The sequence below is a fragment of the Rhinolophus sinicus genome, linkage group LG01, assembly GCF_036562045.2.
Source record: "Rhinolophus sinicus isolate RSC01 linkage group LG01, ASM3656204v1, whole genome shotgun sequence".
Classification (NCBI taxonomy): domain Eukaryota; kingdom Metazoa; phylum Chordata; class Mammalia; order Chiroptera; family Rhinolophidae; genus Rhinolophus; species Rhinolophus sinicus.
In genome coordinates, this window is record NC_133751.1 from 136,290,227 (window position 1) to 136,311,009 (window position 20,783).

The 20,783-nt window shown below is 36.4% G+C and overlaps 1 long non-coding RNA gene across 1 annotated transcript in view; it reads left to right on the plus strand.

The window, feature by feature from the left end:
• The window catches only part of LOC141567432 (uncharacterized), a 136,965-nt gene that overhangs the window by 44,740 nt on the left and 71,442 nt on the right, over positions 1 to 20,783 (plus strand). The window contains exon 2 of the long non-coding RNA XR_012490017.1: positions 3,904 to 3,978. This is a non-coding gene — a long non-coding RNA (uncharacterized LOC141567432). The remainder of the gene's footprint in view (positions 1 to 3,903; positions 3,979 to 20,783) is intronic.

Genomic DNA, 20,783 nt, shown 5'->3' on the forward strand with positions numbered 1-20,783 from the left:
GAGAGAAAATATCAAGACATAGGAAGATATGTGATCTAGCAAACAGTGGATTCCTACCATATTAAGTGTGTAGCAGTCCTAGAGAAAAAATAGTCCAGATTTAAGCAAGAAGACAGAAAACTTAGTAAGAAAATATTTCAGGTTAATAGAGAGTATGTAAAATATACAATAACTGAGAAGTTGGAAAATCACAAAGTTAAAGACAAAAGTTATAATACAACTATTATCATGTCACTGGGAAAAATATAAATATTAAAGAAAATGTATGTGAAAAAGACATAAAATCATGATTCAAATATAAAGCAAAACGACATGTAGTATAATTTTTGAGCCATTAAAAAGTATAAGGCAAATATCTATGCAAGGCTAACATGTATGCTTGGGTAGATTTGTAAGGACTTCACATTTTACTATGAATATAGGCAGACCTTGGAGATATCCCGGGTTCAGTTCCAGACCACTGCAATGAAGCAGGTATCACAATGAAGCAAGTTGTAATCTTTTTTGCTTGTGGAGGGTCTTGCTTCAGTTTGTAAAAAAGCGCAACATTTGTGAAGCATAATAGAGTGAAGCACAATAAAGCAAGGTTTGCCTGTATATAAGAATGACAATATTTAGGTTTTTATATTAATAAACATCCTTGCCACATATTAAATTCCAATTTATCCATGTTATACTGCTGGATATAACAGATTTTACATGTGAAAACACATACTTTTTAATATATGCATATATAATATGACACTCATACTTCATACGTTATAGAAGAAAACACAGGGTGTAATGTAATTTACACAGGATTTGGAATGAGCTTAAACTAGGTATGAATCCTGATTATAATGCCATCCAACTATATGGACGTAAGCAAGTTACTTAGCTTTTCTCAGCTGTAATTTCCTCATCTGTAATAAGGATAATAGCACCGATCTTGAAAGGTCATTGTGAAAATTAAAGAAAATACATGCAAACTACCTGACATACAATATCATTCTCTAAATGGTAGCTATTGTTACTTTTCTTATTAACAAAGCATATTTACCTATTCCGTTGGCATCATGAAAATATGGTGAAGCTTATGGTGTTAATGGTTTTACTTTAATTTCTTTTAATATTCATGTTAGCCTGAAATAGACACAATGCACATGAATAATACATTTAGTAAAATTATCACTCAGGAATCTTAATTTTATAAATGGAACACACCCACATGAAGAAAATCTAATAATTTTAATATGATTATACAACTAAGGCCTGTTGAGATCACTGTATGTTGTCTTCACAAAAAACTCAGAACCAAAGCCAAAGATTAATCTTAAACATAAACTAGGGTTTCCTCTGGCTACCAGTTGGAATTGGAGGTTAAGGGAAAAAAAAGTTGTTGTAAATACTCAGCAATAGCTTCCAGTGAGTATATTATTGAAATGTCAGACCTCCTACATCTGATCATATCAATTTCTATTACTTCCTGTACCCTATTTACTAAAACAAACAAAAACAAAATGTGCCTTCTATTGCATTCCAATTTAAGATACAAAGTGAAAAAAACTGCAAATGAGTTATCACTACTTATTTTTTTATTAAAAATTGCCAGCCACAAGATATTGGCAGTGTTAAATGGCTCCTCATTTTCCAGCAATATGAAGCTCCATTTCCCATGCAGTGCTGGGGAAGACAGCATATGAATCATGCAGGTGGCAGCATCACTGGAGCCTCTCATGATGGTGCGGATCTGAAAACTGTAAATCATTAGCATTGTTGTACATGTCAGTTGTCAGACTCTCAGTATCATCTCAGGCTCAACTCCTGCTCTGTGCCTCCTCTGCCATTGCTTCAGGGGTTGTAGGCACTGCATTGTGTAAGTATTCATCACAGGGGCTGCTATGTTTTGATGGTGTGGGAAAGAGAACATGGCTAACTATCTCAATGCAAGCTACTTCCTACGTAGAGTGGGTGGTACAGCGAGAACTAGTTCTGGTACATGCTACACTGACTGGTTAAGAGGCAGCAATAACATTTAGTTTAGATTTATTTGCTCTGCTTGGTTTGACAACTACCTTAATTGTAGACTTTGATATCAAAAAAATTATTCTCTGTAGTAGTGCTCCCTTATCCATGGGGGATATATTTGAAGACCCCCACTGGATATCTCAAACAATGGATAGTACTGAACCCTATTGTTTTTTCTTTAACATACATACATACATGTGTTTATTTCTTCAAGCAGATTCAAAATGTTTTGAGTGAGCAAGGAAAGGAAAGAGGTCTTTTTATTGTGCTTAAGGGCTGAGACAGAAGTGAGGGTCTTGTGCGATCTGAGTTTTCTGTTGGTGCCAAAAGGGAGTATCCAAGACCTTTAATCAGCTTGCCAAAATGTGGAGTGCAAAGGAAAGAGGGAAGATTAAGGCTTAAAAGGTGTCAGCAAACAACAACAAAAATGGTGTCAGATTTCTTATTACATGGGTGCTAAAATCCATTTCTATGATTGTGCAATTGACTATTTCTCCATTTAAATTTTTCAATTTTTCTTTGACATATTTTGAGGCCCTATTTTTAGGAACATAATTATTGATATTTTTATGTCTTCTTGATTATGAAATGTCCTGTTTGTTTCTCTTAGTACTTTTTGTCTGAAGTCTATCTGATACTAAAATATTGAGTTTCCTTATGTTTACTGACTTCATGATATACTTTCTTCTCTCCATGTAATTTCAACCTATTATTGACTTTATTTTTAAAACAAGTCTATATTCAAAATATAGGAAGCATAGAGTGGTTCTTTCTCTACAATCTGTTCATCTTGCTTTATAATTGGAGTATATAGCCCATAACCTTTAATATTTCATTTAATTAATGAGATGTTTGAAATGTTTACTACTTTATTTATAGTTTTTTTTCCCAGCTTTTCCTTTTAATTGTTTTTTTTGGTTATATCTCCATGTCTGAGAGAGAGAGAGAGAGAGAGAGAGAGAGAGAGAGAGAGAGAGAGATTGCTTTAAGAATTAAAATGTACATGCATAACACCTCTCACTGTCTTCTAGAGCTGATATTATACATACTCACATAAATTGTAGAAACGCTGAAACCATATCGGAACCTTCATGTCCCTTCCCATTGAACTTTATGTTATCCTTGGTAAATAAATATACAACATTTAAATAAACTGAAAAACCTTACCAAGAAATGTTAAAGTTTTTGCTCTGAATGGTTATTAACATCTTGAAATTTTTTGAGATTAAAAATTAGTATTTAATCTTTACCAAACATTTATCATTTTTGTGTTCTTCATTCCTGAAGATTCAAGTTTTTCTTTTGTATAATTTCCCTTCAGCTTGAAAAACTTCCTTTAACATTTCTTATTGAACAAGTATAATGGCCACACGTTCTTAGTTTTCCATTACTTCAAAATGTCTTCATTTTGTTTTCATTCCTGAAGTATAGTTTTAATGGAAATACATTACATATTGACAGTACTTTTATTTACAATTTTAATATTTTTTGTTTTGTCATCTTAGATCCATTATTTCTAATGGCAAATCCAAGATTGTTTGAATTATTGTTCCCCTATGATACATAATGTGTCATTTTTCTCTAGCTGTTTTCAAGATGTTTTTATTGTCTTTGATTTTCAGCAACTCAATTACATGCATGTAGTTAGTCATGGTTTTCTTTGAGTATATTATGTTGGAGATTCTTTGAGCTTTTCAATTTATAAATTTATGCCTTCACAAAAAATTAGGGCACTTTTGTCCATTGTTTTTTCAAATATGTTTTCTGCCTCAATTTTTCTCTTGCCAGAGTTCCTTCTGAGACTCCACAAATATATTTGTTAGACATTTTGATATTATCCCATAGGTCCTTGAGGCTACATGCAGTTTAATTTTTTGTTTTCTTTTTGTTTTTTAGATACCTGCGGTTTTACCAGTCTATCTTCAGTTTCCTCGTTTCCCTGCTATATCCATTCTGGACAGAGCACATTCAGTGAGTTTTTTATTTCCAATATTTGACTCTTCATTTCTGAAATTTCCATTTGATTTATTTTAATAGTGTTTATTTTTGTGCTAAATATGCCTATCTTTTCACTCATTTTAAGGGTGTTTTTCCTTCACCCTTAAAGTATGCTTATAATACCTGTTGCAGAAACTCTTGTCCTATAACTCTAGCTTTTTAGTCATCTTTGAATACTTTTTTCCCTTTGGGATTTTCACTCTCATTGGTGATGTCGTTTATTCCATATATGATGGACTTTGCAAATGTCATGTTCTGCAGAATTTGAATCTTCTTATAATCCTCTACAGATTGTAGATTTTTTTTTCAGCCACTAATCAATCTGGTTATGTTCAGACTCTAAATTCTGTCCTGTCTCTTCTAAACTGTCTCAATTCAAATCTCAATTCCATTCTCTAAGTCTTTATTACGTTGATTCGAGCTTGTCCATGCATTCATAATTCAAGGTCATTTAGAGTCTTGTGTGGATGGCTCAAGTCTCATTTCAATTCTCAAAGCCATTTGGATACAGATTTAGGACTGCTCCACATATGCATAGTTCATGGGTTAAGTGTGTGCTCCTACCAGAATTAGCATAGCCCTTTCTCTGAACCTCACAACTCAGGGATTCACCTATATCTTGCAGTTCACAGGGGTTCCCTTTTCTGCTTCTCTTGTCTAAAACGACATGATTTGTTTGGAGTTTCCTAATGGGTAAAAAGAAAAATAGAGGCAAATTCATCCCCACATTGTTTGCTTTCACAAATTTTGTCTCCCATCCAAAAGTTTCATATTTTTGTTTTCTCTCTGATATCTTTAGGTCGTTGTTCTTTGCTTTTGAAAATAATTTGTATAGAGGTTTCTTTTGTTGTTAATGGAATAGTCTAGTGAACTTACTCCACTAAGCCAGAAGTAAATTTCTCCAAAGTTACTTTTGGTGCAATTAGTACATACATTTGCTTCTGTTTATACATGTTATTTTGTGATTTTAAATCTCATATCTCTCTATAAATATTAAAGAAGAAAAGAATAATACCCATCATTTCAATCAACTGAAAAAATATACTTTCAAATCTTCTTTCCTATTCAAATTATTTCTTCTGAATGGCTCTCATTTCATTTGAATTTTCTCTATTAATACCAAAGGAACCATTACACTCAAAAGGAAATGATGAGTGGCTCAAACTATCTAGCTTTCATTTTAAGTTACTAATGAGTTTATCCCATACATTTTAGTGATTGTAAATTCATGAAAAGTCTTACTACTCTAATTTGACCTTATTACTTACTTTTCATTAGAAACTGGCTCTACCTAGATATACAAAATGGGAATCCATTCCTAAATTATCTAGGTTTATGGAGACTTTCAATTGAAACCACTGCAAAACACAAAACATGCATGAGAAAAAAATGGTCATTCTCAGATATAGACAGAGTAATAATCCTGATAATCTCAACTTGACAGATATCAGATTTCTTTATTTAAAAAAATGTTTATTTTGCATATATGCACATATCTGTGATACTTGGGGCCGTCAAAACCTCAGCTTCTTAGTCAAAGGTTACTTTTAATAAGGCCTGTGGGTATATGACCCCATGTCAATTTTTATGGCTGAATTGGTCTTCCTATACACAACTTTTGATAAACAATTTCAGGGTTTCTCAGCCTGTATATTCACAATAAGTAAGCTAAAATTTTTGTTGTCACATAATTCCATATTAGCTAAGGGGACAGGGAAACATCTGGACCCTATCACCTATAAAATAAGTCTTCATATGATGAAATTTCGATTGTTTCCCTCAAACTATTTCTTCTCTAGATTAAGAAATGTCAGTTTCTTCTTTCTTGGTCCTAATTTTTCCAATTCTTCTCTCATGTTTATTTTTTCCACTATCGGATCTCTCTTATTGATTGTTGCAGCACCCTCTTGTTCTGGATTTCTGTAATTTTGAAACAATTTTAATCCTTCAAATCAGCCCCAGCTTATGCTTCACATATTCTGAACTTTATTTATCTCTAATTTTTACAGGTTATGTTCCTGTTTATATATCCACTAAAATGTTCACTTCCCCCTTACTTTGAAGTCTCAACACAACTACATTGCAGCTTAAAATATTCTTATAGGATCAAAATCAACCTGTGATTAAAAAGAAAAAAGCATACTTATTGAAAATAACTACACTTGGCGGCAGTTTGGCTAAATGCATGCCAAGCTGACTGCAATGCTTGGCTTATGAATATATGCCTCGAATTCCTATTCTCTCTGTGAGAAAATTTTTGAATTTACCAAGAGTTGTTCTTATAGAGATCTACTCCTATCAGGAGGGAATGAAATTGAGCTGTTTATAATAGTTATTAAATAGATGCAGGTTAAGAACAGCTATCTACGATATATAGAAAAAAAATTCTGGATGGCTACACATTCTGGCTCTTGGAGGTGCTGAAATGTACAAAGGTTGGGGAGAATTGAGTCTGTTAGCTCAGCCATGCAGGCCAAACAATATTTTTTGCCTGAAACATGTACAGAGTTGTGGCAGGGGTTTTGTACAAATATCTGGCTTAGAATTCTATTTTACTTTAATTTGAAGGCACAGCCTAAAATGAGATTCAGTGTCAACAGGGTTAATACATCCATGAAATTCCAATATGAATATTTAAATCATTGCTGCCTCTTGGATGTTATAATCAGGAAAATAAAAAAAATGCTTCAACAATCTAAGAATCTTTAAACCTACAAAAACCTGGGCTGGCACTGCCATCTTAATTGACCTCTCCAAGAAGGAGGGGGAAAGAAAACAGGCTAAATATGAGTCAAGTCTGAAAGTCAGGCTCAGACTTGGTTTTAACCGTAGTTGTTAATTTTAATTATACAGAGACAATTTCATTACTTTATTTTGTCCATGTTATTTTCCTTCATAATTATGTACCTTCATTGAGCAAATCAATACAATATGACGCACTACAGAAAAAAAATCTGTTCTAAATTATAGTAGCATGAGGAGTAGTCCCACAATTGGTAAAGTTTTGTGTTTCTTTCTTTCATGAATAGAAATGGCTAGAGATAAATTTATAGGTTTCCAATTTATTAATTCGCCACAACGATGACTTCTGGCTTTTAATTATTTGACCACAAGATAATTTCATATTATTATTTAGGTTCAAAACTCCAAATAAATATATGTAAAAGTTACATGTCTATCAATGATAATCAGGCAGTGAGATCTTTGAGTGCAAGAGCTACAGATTTTGTACTTCTGCATTTTCAGTGTCTACTATGGTGCTTGGGACAATGTAGAAGATGCCAAATAAGTGAATATTAAGCAAATGTGTAATAATGGTGATGTTTTCTAATGTAATGAATAATGGCATTTTGATTTTAGAGTAAATATGAAAGAACTAATTCAACTTAGCAGGGGGAAAAACACAAAAACTATGTATATATGCATAGCTGCTTCCAAAATAGTATACATGCTCTTTTCTACAGTGTTATGCCCAGTTATTCTGTATACTCCGGTTTGAACTCAGCCCAATTGTTGTAGCTCTCACTGTTTTAACCCATTGTGATTAATTTCTAATGTAGCACAACTTTGGCATATCTGTAATGAGAATAAATGACAACCGGGACCCAAAGAATCCAACTGAATTGGAGAAGTTATTCCCATGAGACAACACTTTATTTCAGTTCCTCTTTGTTTTCTTCCTCACTCCTGCCTCTGTACTTCCTTAGAGGCAACTCTTTATGTACATTACAAACTCAAAATCTTCAGCCAAAAAAATCATTTGCTGCAACTCTTTAGCCTTCGCAAGCAGCACCACAAAAAGGTCTCTGAGAAAAGACTTCTACATCAGTTTCACTTGGCAATGAACATTTTTGAGAAAGAAAGAGAAATGAAAATCCTAAGTAGTAAAGAGCCACAAAGTTGAAAACTATTGTATCACTTTTCTTTCTTTAGAATAATTTATCCCTGTGGAAACCTTCAAACAGAATGCTTTGAGTACCAAAGAAGACACTGGACACTTCCAAATTATATTAATTGGTGTTTATGTTTCATCGTTAACCTACTTCAAACTCTAAAACCAGTTTTGATCAGACCTCCTACCTTGTGGAGAGGACTAAGAATTTCTTGATAGTTATAAGACAAACACACTGCTGTGCCTATTCTAGTGCTAGAAACAGAGGATTGTACATAAATTGTTATTGAATTCACAGACACAGCTTTAGCTTTGAAGAAGCTCATGGAGGGAAAAGAGAAGCAAGAATTTTCGTGATTCTAGTACATGAAAGAAAAGAAAATGTGTTGAACAAGAAGAATCATTATAAATTCTTTCTTCCTCATAGCTTTCTCCTCTGGTATCCCAAGATGTCGGCTTTAGTAACCCATTTAGAACCATTAATAACAGACTGTAAGGTGAGAATTGCCATGACATGGATAAGATCATTAATGACAGGGACAAGGTTCCTAGGGACTTTATCTTTTTGTGTAACTCATTTGGAAAGTCTCTTCATTGCTGAGTTAGTCAGTGTTCACTTTTTCTTCTAAGATGTTGCTGTAATTGTGAGAAGTGCTGTTGAGTTATGCTTTGCAGTGTGGACTATTGATACCATAATTGGTAATTGTTTCATTTATCTGAGAATTCCAAATATCATTTTTGGAGACTCAGCCATGTCTTTAACTAGTACCTTCTCCACAAAGATAATCTTACGAAATTCCAAACATTACGTTTTTACACCTAATTTGCTGTAGATTTCTTATCTCCCTCAGCAACATGAAGAAATGATGATATCATGAAATGATCTGATTCAGACTTTTCAGCCAGGGATTTGGGATTCCAGGAAGGCATGCCTCCTTCTTCTGATAACTGCTCTCCCTATCCAGCAAGTCATGCAACCCAGAAATCTGAGAGAAATGTTTTCAAACTACTATGAGTTGACATTATGGAATGCTTACTGTGTACCAGGCACTTGGCTAAATATTTTGCATGTATGTTCTCATTTAACTGCAGGAACTCATACTACAGTCTAATGAGTATATGATAGCATTATCCCCATTTTACTCATGAAGTCACTGAGGCTGAGAGAGATTGAATGATTGCTTGTGGTCACAGGGCTAATAAGGGTCAGAACCAGTTTCAAACACAAGCCTGTGGGAGTCCACACAAACTCCTCTAAACAATGCACTTACTGTCTTCTATCTCCCCCTCCACCTCACAATGCTGCCACATCAATCATGCCCCGTACTTTATTTTTTCCTTGATTATTGCATAGTCTCCCAACTTTTCCTCTGCAATCATTGTTTCTACTCCTTTACAGACCAAAAAAAACCATTTTCCCTATTGCATAATCTTTCTAAAATGCAGTCATATCAATTTACTCTCCTTCTTATAAATCCCTTTATGAAACTCTATCACTCAGAATAAATGTTAAATGTTTAGCATTCTATTTATTAAATGATGCTCTGAATCCTTCAATTGCCAGCATTTCTAAGAAACATTGTAGATGGTGGTCCCCTAACCAGTCTCTAACAATTGTGCTATGGGTATCTGATGAACATAGGTGTTTACTGACAGGCACATGACTTGAGTGGCAGATGGCCTGAAATGTCTGCTCTCCAGGAGCGGTTGATATTACAGACAGAATCCTAACCAATCCAGGTATATTCTTTTTCCTCATGAGTTTTAACATGTGATGACACAGAAAGAGATGCAGACAAGTGAGTGGCATTGAAATGAAAAGAACTGTGCAGAAGGCATTTAGTAGAAGGCATCAAATATAAGAGAGCATATCACAAATAAAGGAAGCTATGAACAGGAGGGAGAATACAGTTGGCAGTTCCTTTCTCGGACACAAATTGCAAAGGCAAAGACAAACTGAACCCTGAGAGAGTAGTGGACTATAAGGTCAGCTATCACACCTTAAATGTCGTTCAACTTCTTGTGAAGCTTGATATATATCTGGTTGTGATGGTTTCCCATGTTCTCTGATTCTCTTTGTATTCATTTTTTATTTCATAATGTATTCTTAATATAAATCCCAAATGCCTAATACTTTTTCTCTGATAGTCTCACTTATTCTTAATTGGACCCATGTCTATCTGTCCAGACTCAATGACTGTTACACTTCTCAGTCACAAATGATCCACTCATACTTTGGGAATTTTTCTGAATATACTCTTTGAAATACTATTCAATACTATTCAAGTAATTCTTCCTACTCTTCTTATCCAATGATTCACTCAGGTGTTGTTGCTGTTGTGCTCCAGAGATATACCTGACATTGACTCTAGATTGTGAACATTTCAAAGACAAAGTATATGTCTATATATATATATATATATATATATATATATATATATATATATATATATATATATATATATATATATATATATATATGCCAGCACAATCCTTATATAAAAGGTGCTTAATCAATATTCGATCAAGGAAGTAAAAAGAGAAGGAAAGAAGGTAGACAGATAGGCAAGAAGGAAGGAAGGAAGGAAGGAAGGAAGGAAGGAAGGAAGGAAGGAAGGAAGGAGAGAATGAAGGAAGGAACAAAGAAAGAACATTAGAAAATGCTACTCAGCTTCTCATTCAATACCTCTGATACACATATGTCTGTGTCTTGCTTTTCATTACCCTTTTAAAAATGAAGCTGAATTGGATAAAGTAGAGCCTTGAGTATGGTCAACTATGTGAAAATAAACAGAGTGTGTCATAAAAGCCATGTAAACTTTTCAAAGAGAAATTGATAGAATTAGATGTCAGGTGCATGCCATTAAGTGTTCTGAGTCTCATGGGCTCCAGTGGTTTAAGTTTAATCTCCAGGATCCTAACCAATGTTTCAGAGCCGTACCTTCTCACATTTTTCTTAGGCCAACATTTATGGATGTGCAGTAAAGATGTGTCCTTACTCAAACAAACCTATTTTCTGAGACAAGGCTCACATAAGCAAATTTAGTACTATTTGTAGGCATGCCTGAAGTTATCTTGCTCATTTTAGGCCTTTGCCAAGTGGACTGATATTAGTTTCCAATATTGCCTGGTCCTCTTTCCTACCTGGAATCCTACAAAGGATGTGTGATGTGTAATATGTACGAAAGAGCCACAGCTCTTCCTCTGAAATGACTTAGGATATGAACTTGATCACCTCTCCTCCACCCCCTTTTTTTTTTTTTTACTGAAGGTCACAAGGAAAGTCATAGAAACTCCTCCATGGCAGTAAGAATATAGAAATAGACATTTGGTCATGTGGAGAAAACATAGTGGAAGACTTCCAGTCTTCCCATAAACTGGAAGTGTTCTGGTTAAATTAGAACATTGCAACTTGTCTTCAAAGCAAGATCTACCATTCTAAAATTAAAATTATATTTTTGAAATGGTCAGTAGTAGGCAGGATTTTGGCCCCAATGATCATCACCCCCTTATGTTTCACCTGTGAATATGTTACATCGTATGGCAAAATGGGCTTTGCACATGGAATTAAATTTATAGAAAATAAGGTAGGGAGATGAGCCTGTATAATACGGATGAGAATCTCATGAATGTGTAAAAAGAGAGAACGTTTCCCTGCTGAAGTAAAAAGATGCAAAAGAGATGTGGTTGGAAAAGAGGCAGGGGAAATACAAAACAGGAAAAGGACTCAACCTGTCACTGTTGACTTAAAAAATTATTGGAGGACCATGGCCAAGGAATGTGGATAGGATTAAAAAGGTAAAGAAAGAATCCTGGATATTCAGCAAGGAAATAGGGAACTCAGTCTTACTATAGCATGGGACCAAATTCTGCCAATAACGTGCATGGGCCTGGCGATGAATTCTCCTCTAGAGCCCCAGAAATGAACGCAATATTGCTCATACTTCAATTTTGGTTTTGTGAGACTGGAAGCAGAGAACTTAGTAGAGTCCAATGGACAATAAATGGGTGTTGTTTTAAGGTGTTAAATTTGTACTAATTTAATATGACATCAGTAGGAATCACATACATGCCCATACAAAATCATATTTTGGTGACTTACAGTTAATGATCCTTTACCACAAGTGGACTCCATTAAATGCCCATATGAATCTTTTGCAGTCACTTTTAACTTGGAGGTTAAATGGTCTATGTGCATTTACAGAAGTTTTGTTTTTAAAATTTTGTTATTATTGTGTGTTGTTTTTAAATGTCTAAAGCAGGCATTTGGTTACATATATTTGAAATTTGCCAAGTTAATATTACCGTGGACATAGTCTGTGACTTGAAATTTGGTAATACATACGTTCATTCTTTGAAGAAGGAACTTAGCTCTGTACCCAAACTTCCTTGGCACATTGCCATTGGAGGTCACTTTGCCTTCTATAGAGGAACATGGATTGTTGATAAAGCATATAGATATGTCCTTATATGCAGTTTAATTTAAAAGGTATGTTCCAAGTAGCACATGAGGGAGAATGACCTCAAACTCCCTACTGATCAATACTTACAAATCGTGAAGTGAGGAAAAAATTAATTATCAAAAATTAGTTGAAGTATATGCAAAGTATCCATTCTTCTAGATGATCCAAAAATCTATTTCTTGATTTATTTATTAAAGAATTGAAGTTTTTTTTTCTGTTCAGCATTTACCATGAAGCCAGATACTATTTTAGGCACTTGAGATCAGTCAATGAACAAAACACACAAGCTTCTTGCCCTCACAGAGCAATCTAGAAAATAAACAAATACCCTAAAAGGTCCTATCAGTTCATGCTATGCATTCTGAAAACCAATAAAACAGAGGAAGAAAAGAGAGGGCTGGTAGCAGGGGAGGTGAGTACACAAATGAGGCCTTTCTCAAATTGTGGCTTTTCATTAGAGACCTGAACAGAGATCATACAGTTTACTAGGAAGAGAACACACCAAGTAGAGAGAACAGTAAGTTCAAAGGCCCCGAGGATGGACTGTGTTTGGCATGTTCAATAAACAGCAAGATGGCCAGAATAGCTAAGATGAAATGAAGTGGGGAGTAGGTTGTGGAGAATAACAGGAAACTATACCATAGGGCTATTTCAGCCATGTGAAGAAACCTGGATTCTATTTAAAATTTGATGAAAGACAATAGAAGATTATAAACATAGCACTGACATAATCTGAGTTATTTATCGAGTGGCTCACTTTGACTACAAAGTAGAGAACAACTATAATGAGAGAAATGTGGAAGTGTTCTTGAAGAGAGGTAATGCTGGCTTAGTCTAGGGTTGTGGCAGTAAAGATCGTGAGAACTGGTCCAATTCAAGACATCTTGAAGAAAGGTAAAATAGAAATTATTGGTGTGCAATACAAAAGAAAGAGCGAAATTAAGGATAACTCTAAGGTTATGGCTTTAACAACTGAAATAATGGTCTTCCATTTTCCTGAGTATATGGACTTGGGGAGGGAGCAGAGATTGGGGGTAATATCAAATTCTCTTCTTTGGCATGTTGAATCTGAGATGCTTATTAAGTATATCAGTAGAAATTTGAGTCTGAAGCTAAAGAGAGAAGCCATGATAGATACATTTTAGGTTAATTCACATAGAGATGATAGTCAAAGTCAACAGGCTGGATGTGATCACGAAAGGAGTAACAATAGAGAGAGAAAGGGAAAGTTTCCATGGCCAAGTTTTTTGAGAAAGATCCAGCAAAGCAGCCAGAGAAAGAGTGACTATATCATAAACATTTTCACAATTTGAAGAGTTATCCGCAGTGACTTGAGCCTTAGCATTAAACTATTGGTGGGCATTGGTTGAAGGTCTTGGACTACTCTTTTTGAGGCCTCACAAAAGAAAGTTCTTTCTGGTCCTAAAACCTTGCATAGTTGTGATTCTCTTAAGAACCATTATACCTTATCATATTATGGACACTGAATTACAATATGGTTTGAAATGCCCTTTTACACTTGCTTCTGAACACATAGAGTCTAATTCATTTTATACCCCTAGCAAATATAGAATTTCTTAGTGAACACATTTTGTACTGATCTCATTTCTGCCTTCATCTTATCTTTCTTACTTTTAAAAATTTTTTTACCTTTCCTCTATTCCCTAAACCATTTAATTCTACTTTAGTATGTTGCAAGTTTACATACTTATGTAAATTATAATACCTCCTTTCTGCAATGAAAAAAAAGTAATAATAGATTGCTAGGTAATAGAGCATGGATGAAAGAAAGAAAGAAAGAAAGAAAGAGAGAGAGAGAGAGAGAGAGAGAGAGAGAGAGGGAAGGAAGGAAGGAAGGAAGGAAGGAAGGAAGGAAGGAAGGAAGGAAGGAAGGAAGGAAAAAAGGAAAGAGAAAGAAAGAAAGAAAGAAAGAAAGAAAGAGAGAGAGAGAGAGAGAGAGAGAGAGAAAGAAAGAAAGAAAGAAAGAAAGAAAGAAAGAAAGAAAGAAAGAAAGAAAGATAGATAGATAGATAGATTTAAACACATTAAGAGTCAAATATTCCAGTTTTAGTGGCATTTTGCAGGATCTGTGCTATAGGATATGCCTTGCAACATAATCCCCCTAGGTCTGGATTTCAGATTGGTGAAGAAACTCACCTTAGGCCACACAGTCTATTCTGTGTGTTACAGCAAGACACATGCAAGTTACAAGCCATAGCCCTCTTCCTTATACAATTATCCACTTGCCCTTATTTTCTCTACACATACTGAAATCTGAAAACTAAGCTGAAATAAACATTAGGTAATTTTCTATAGTGAGTTTAGCTTCCTTTGAGCCATGTGCAAATGAGCTTATTTTATACACATATATTTATATAAAATCTGCTCTCATAATACACATTGGTCAAAATGCCTTTGTCAGTTTCAAAAAAAGAATCACATGTGCACTCTACCAAAAAGTTCTAACAGCTATTTTTCACTGTATGTTCAAACAAACAAAGGAGACAAAAAGAGAAACTAGAGATTATTTTTAATGATAACAGGCCAAAACCTCACTTCAGAAATACATACACATGCACACTGAATTGTACACATGTTGCAGAGTCTCTCTGCCACTTGAAATCAAATTATTTTTCCAACGAATGCCATCAGACTTAAGTTAGGAGAATCTTACATCTGGCCTCTTTTATAATACCATAAAGCATGGCTGAGAAGTTAGCATTTTTACAAATCTATCTTTGATTTCCACTAAGGTTCTTGTATCATACATTTAAATCTTGCCTCATTCGTGCAAACTTTAAATCTCCCCATTTATAAGGTATGTATTTTATGTGAAGGGCAGGGTTGGGGGAGAAGAGTAAGGGTCCTCCTAACTCCTCACTGTGGGCAAATTCCTGAATGCCTCTTACCCCTCAAATAGTCAAAAGTACCAATTGATCAAATCAATTATCTAACATACGGGGAAGAATTCAGACCATCACAAACTCGAGTAATCTTTTCAGGAGAATCTTGAGGACGATCATTTTTATTTTTTGACCAAGTGATTCAGGTCACCATTATAATTAGTAGGATTCTTTAGTTCACATTCTTCATGAAACAGAAATGGTTGATCCTTAGGGTATCGCCACACTGCAGAGATCCTTGCTATCTGCAAGCAGCTTGGGGAAATTATTTCCTTAGGTTTGACATGGCCTAGGCATCCCTTTTATGATACTTTTTTGGCAGAGAGAACCAGCCTCAACAAACCAACTTCTTACCAGAATGATTGCATACACACCTACTGCCTTGAGCCTTATTTCCATGCCCGATGATGATAACTTTAAAAACTGGAAATTATTAGGCTTGCTTGGCAGCCTTTTCATATTGTGAGTGATAAATCAAACTTGGGGTGCTTGCCAGGAAAACAATTCTTTCTTATCTGAGTAAATATATGAGGTGGATCTGCTACAGGCAAGGCAATTGGTTACAGCATCATGATGGGTGCAGTGGGTGGGCTTTTGTATTGTTTTATTGCCTTCCTCGTTTTGGGTTTTTGGCTCACACTCGTTTGTCCACAAGCAGTGTCAGTTGGCTTTTCTCTTTTGTAAGAGATTTTCTTACTTGTTTTTCCTTTCTTTTATGTTCACTCACGACCAATGGATATAGGAGAAGCATTTTCTAAATGCATCTCCAATCAGCTATTTTTCTCAATATGTGTATCTGTAGAAGATTGCAAAGATGAAGCAATGTTTTTCAGTGCCCCTGATTTCACAAGTGTGTAAATCCCCACATGTCTTCCCCTTTACACTGAGCTCTCATTTGGGTCCTAATAGTTTGCATTCTTAAATGCCACCTGTTGAAAATAAAAGTCTCATGACTTTTATTTGCAAATTTGGTGCATCCTGGTTTAGCTTTGCACAGCAGTCTGATTTCACAGTGCTTAGCAATTACTTTTATTAGTTACTCCACCTAACAACCATATGATGTCAGGAACCTCATCTCTTCCTCTGTCTTGATCTCTCCTTCTCATTCTCTCCCCATCCACCTCTAGACATACAAACACACATGCGTCAACTTATTACCACTTGGCTTATTTTAGAAAATCTCTACATGTGTCCCAAAATATTCCATATAAAATATTCCTAGAGAAGATAGTTATTCCTTTGTGTGGATGGAAGCAGCTGAGGCTTAGAGAAATAGAGCTATTTCTCAAATTAGAGATTGTTTTTTTAGAAACAAGTTATACTGGAAGTCAAGAGCCTTCTCATCCTAGCTGTGTGGCTTTGAGCATCTTGTGGAATCTCCACCAGCTTCAGTTTTCTCTTTGATTAGAATGAGGCAAGTGGATGAGCTCCACAATGTCCTTCAGGCATACATTGCACAGCGATGTTTTTCCAGGGGCATGTGTGGCATAAGTGAGGGATTTGTTTGGAGACGCAGTTTGCTAGCCCCCAAACATAACGTTCTTCCTGTAGATCACACAGACTCTGATAATGAACCGGAAAAAGGCAAGGTTGCATGTTTCCCTAAAACCTGCTTTTCATACTTAAGACATACACTTTACCAAAAAGTTAGCTTTGTTAAGAAAAACAAAACAAAACAAAACAAAACAAAAGACAACTTTTTTTTTTTTTTTTTAAGTTCTTCAAGATTGAGGTCTTCCTGTTATTGTTGAAGATTTGCTTTCTATGGTCATTTGGTAAATAAATAGCTTTAAAGAGAAAGCAAACAGCAGCGTTTTGTTTTTCTACTGCAGGGTTTACATGTTATATTTCAGCCACATCATGCACTAACTGCTTTAGTGCTTCAGATGGTTATGGGGAACCAGAAGTTCTTCAAAGGGGCAGGGCAGGATGTCCTTTTCTGTCCCTCACTGAGTCACAGAAGACAAATGCCTTTTCAGGGGTTCTGTAGTTGTGATTTCAGTCAAGTTCCAGTGGCCCTCAACCACTTCTCTAAATCTGAATGAAGAAGCAGCTACAGGGGCTGTGTGAATTATGCTAAAATGCATTTTGATTAAGTGCTGAAAGTGGCATTCTCGGTGAATTCTTTAACTTTACCGTGTCATTGAAACTTACAGTATACAAAGGGCAGCATATTCTAAGAAATAGGACAGAACGCCCCTCCCCCCCACCCTCCCTCCCCTGCCAACACACACCCTCTCCTATGTCCAGGTAGCAGCTTAACTTACTTGCATTAAATTACACTTTATTTCGTTTAGCATCAATCCCTTCTGGTCAGCCACCTCTGAGTCTTTGGAAAGGCAGGCCTTACACAGAGCGTGCTCCTTTTACAAGCGTTGTGACAAGATTATGTTTCGGTTCCAAAGGGTTAATCCCAAAGTGAATTCTTCGCATGTGTAATTTAATACTTCATAACTGCTGAAAATTGGAGTCCACATAATTTATTTTCTTTGGTCGGGCACATTTGCCTCATGCTTGGCCGGGGCTGACTTCAGAGAGACACACCTAAAGCTCTCAAGTGTCCCAAGTGGCCCATGTCAGTTGTACAGAAGGATTGTGGTACTTGGCCAGAGCCCAAGGATTAGGTGTTCCTGAGAAGGTTTTTTTGGCTCTACAAAGCCCTAGGATGTCATGGGAATAGGCTACACTCCCTTTTCCCCCTTGAAGGCCACATATCAACGGGGTATCTAACCACTCAGAGACAGCCTTTACACAAAGGTATACATTAAAATAAATAGAACATGCAACCAGAAAGAACCGAAAGAGAGGGAGGAATTGCTAAGTGGAGACAGGAAACAATTGCTTCATTGTTGAAGGCACAATCTTAGAATTGCAGAGTGCAGCTCCATCTACAGGACTATTTGTAAAGCTGAAGCTTTTCGCTTAAAAGGCAGGACCTGAACTTTAACATGCCATTTTTATCTAGCTCGCTTTGCACGGGCTTCACCTAAATCACAAAAATCCTACATTTTCCCTGAAAAATAATTGTCCCTCTTTGATGAGAGGGATTGAGAGAGCTACACAGAGATAATAAGTGAAAGGGGAAAGCTATTGAAGGGTGCTTTCATTTAGGTCCTTTTTCTTACTTTGGCAGTAAATATTCTTCTCATCCTTGCAATACTCATTTAATCTCTTTCTTTCCTGTTCAACAACTTCCTCTCATTTGGTTTCCTCTCATTATTCCTCGGTTTGGGAGGGGGCATGTGTATTTTCCCCATTCAAACAAAATAGAAGGCTGTGTTTGTTTGAACACCATTCTTGTACTTCCTGGCAAGCTTTTGACTTTAAAGAAGGTTCAGAGTTTGTAGGTTTAAAGGGGCTGAAAAACTTTAAAGTAATAATTGAAGCCAACTCTGTCTGTGCACATTTTCCTCTTTTTGTCCCCCTCTTTATTTTCAAAACCTTGCTTGCCAACGCAGTGGCTGCTGCCTGACGCTATTTCAACAGGAGACCTGGATTTCAGGACACGATCCAGGCCATAGGGGAGGCTTGATGGCTCGGGGAATTAGTAATGGGATTTGGAGCCCTTCATTTCTAGGTCACTGGTTTGAATAGAGCCCAGGTCAGTAATGGCTGAATGTTGTTACCACCCGATGTCTGCTCTTCCCACACTGATCTGAGGTTGCCTGCCGCCACTCTGTCCCCCTGTGCCTGTGGCTCATCTGTGCTAATGGCATTCATTGACAAGTTGGCTGTTAGAACTTGGGCCTAAACGTGACGCAGACCACCTCTGCTTTGTGCAGAAATAGTGTCCACGGATCTGTCTGGGCTGCCTCTTCAGGGGGTGCCATGCAAAAAGAGTTTTAAAGCTAGTTTGCCTTTCTGATGGATCTGGAACCTGGTTAACCTAACCCTACACAGCCGAAGTCTCTTAGGTATTGAATCCTCAGCCACTCAAACAGGAAGCGGAGGGAGAAGCAGTAGCAGGCCACAGAGGGCCGACTTTCCAGATACTGCAAATATGTGTGTTCTGAGAGGATGGATTTACATTTGAATAGGGAGCTGATTTTTGTTTTTGTTTTTCAATTTCTAGTGTAGGATATTCATGTCCGGTTCAAGATCATGCTTTTTTGGATCTCAAATCTGTGCCTGCTGAAGTCTGGGGACCAGGGGGCTGTTTCCTGGGCTTACATCAGCAAAAGGCATGAGAAAGGAGTTACTACCTTATTTTTTCTCTTTGCTTTATATGAGGAGAGATGCTTGCTTGCTGCAAGAGGGTGGAGAAAAGAGTGGAGACTATAGAAATTCAAGGATGATGCAAAACGTTTGCAGTATCTGTAGCCCACTTCTGCTACAGCCCCCCTCACCCCCCATCGTAGTGGACTCACTAAAGAGCTCTCTGAGGTTAAGGGTAGGGGTAGGGGGGAGGAGAGGCCTGGCATTGGCTTGAGATTACTGGCAAGGAGCTGAAGCCTCTCCAGAGATCACATCAGTCTCTGGTCCCAAGGCTGCTGCCTACATGTTCGTGGCTCCTCAATGACCTCGGGCCTACAGCTTCCCTTCCTTAGATGGAGGTGAAGTCCACCCCTAAGACAGAATCATGTATTTATAACCAATTAAGAAATTACAATCACATAAAGACCCACTTATATCAGACATATTTAGAGTTCCTTTTCAGACACTTGGGTTTTTAACAGCATTGATTTTTATTAATAAACCAATTACAGGTGCTTACTACATTGCTAAGACACTGGATGAGAAGTTTTAACTAGAGAGTTTAGTTAAAGAGAGCAATGGGAAACACAGTGTGCTGTTCCCATTTGTTTCTGATTTACTACTTCCGTCTCGACTTTTATTCCTCCTGAACAGCTGATGTTTCTTGTTTGTTTGCTTTTTGTTTATATATATATAAACAAATGGATAGATATATATATATCCCTCCCCCTCAAGATCGTTTTGCCTTCTTTTACTCTTTCAATTTCTTTAGGAAACATTACCTTCTACATTTTTGCTAGGAATATGGAAAAGCACTGTGTCTAATGTAAAGACTTTTATTTATTTCATTTATTCTTCCACTCTGATTCTTCAGGTCACCAAACTCTACTCCTGACTTTGGGAACAGTAAGGTAGTCAGGGTGATTTCCCAAAAGGTCCCAACCCTCGGTACAGTCCTACTTCCCACACCACCTGCAGGGACTGAGCCAATCCATTTGCCATCCATTTACTGTCTTTTCTTAGAGGAACCCACTAATAACTGATGTTGTTATTCTGAGAATCATAGAACCATGCAGTTGGATGGAGAATTAACGGTCAGCTCTTTTACCAATTTGTTTCAAGATAGAGATCTGAGTTCTGCTTGGATACCTTTTGAAGAGGACTTCCGTCCTCTCCCAGGCAGCCTGTTCCATATTTGTTTAACATCACACTAGAGTCAGAATTCAGGGCTGTAGCAATGAACAAAATTGCCTTTATGAAGTTTAGAATCAAGCAAAGGGTAGCAGAATATGCCATTCCAAGATGTGGCACTTTGTTATATCGATT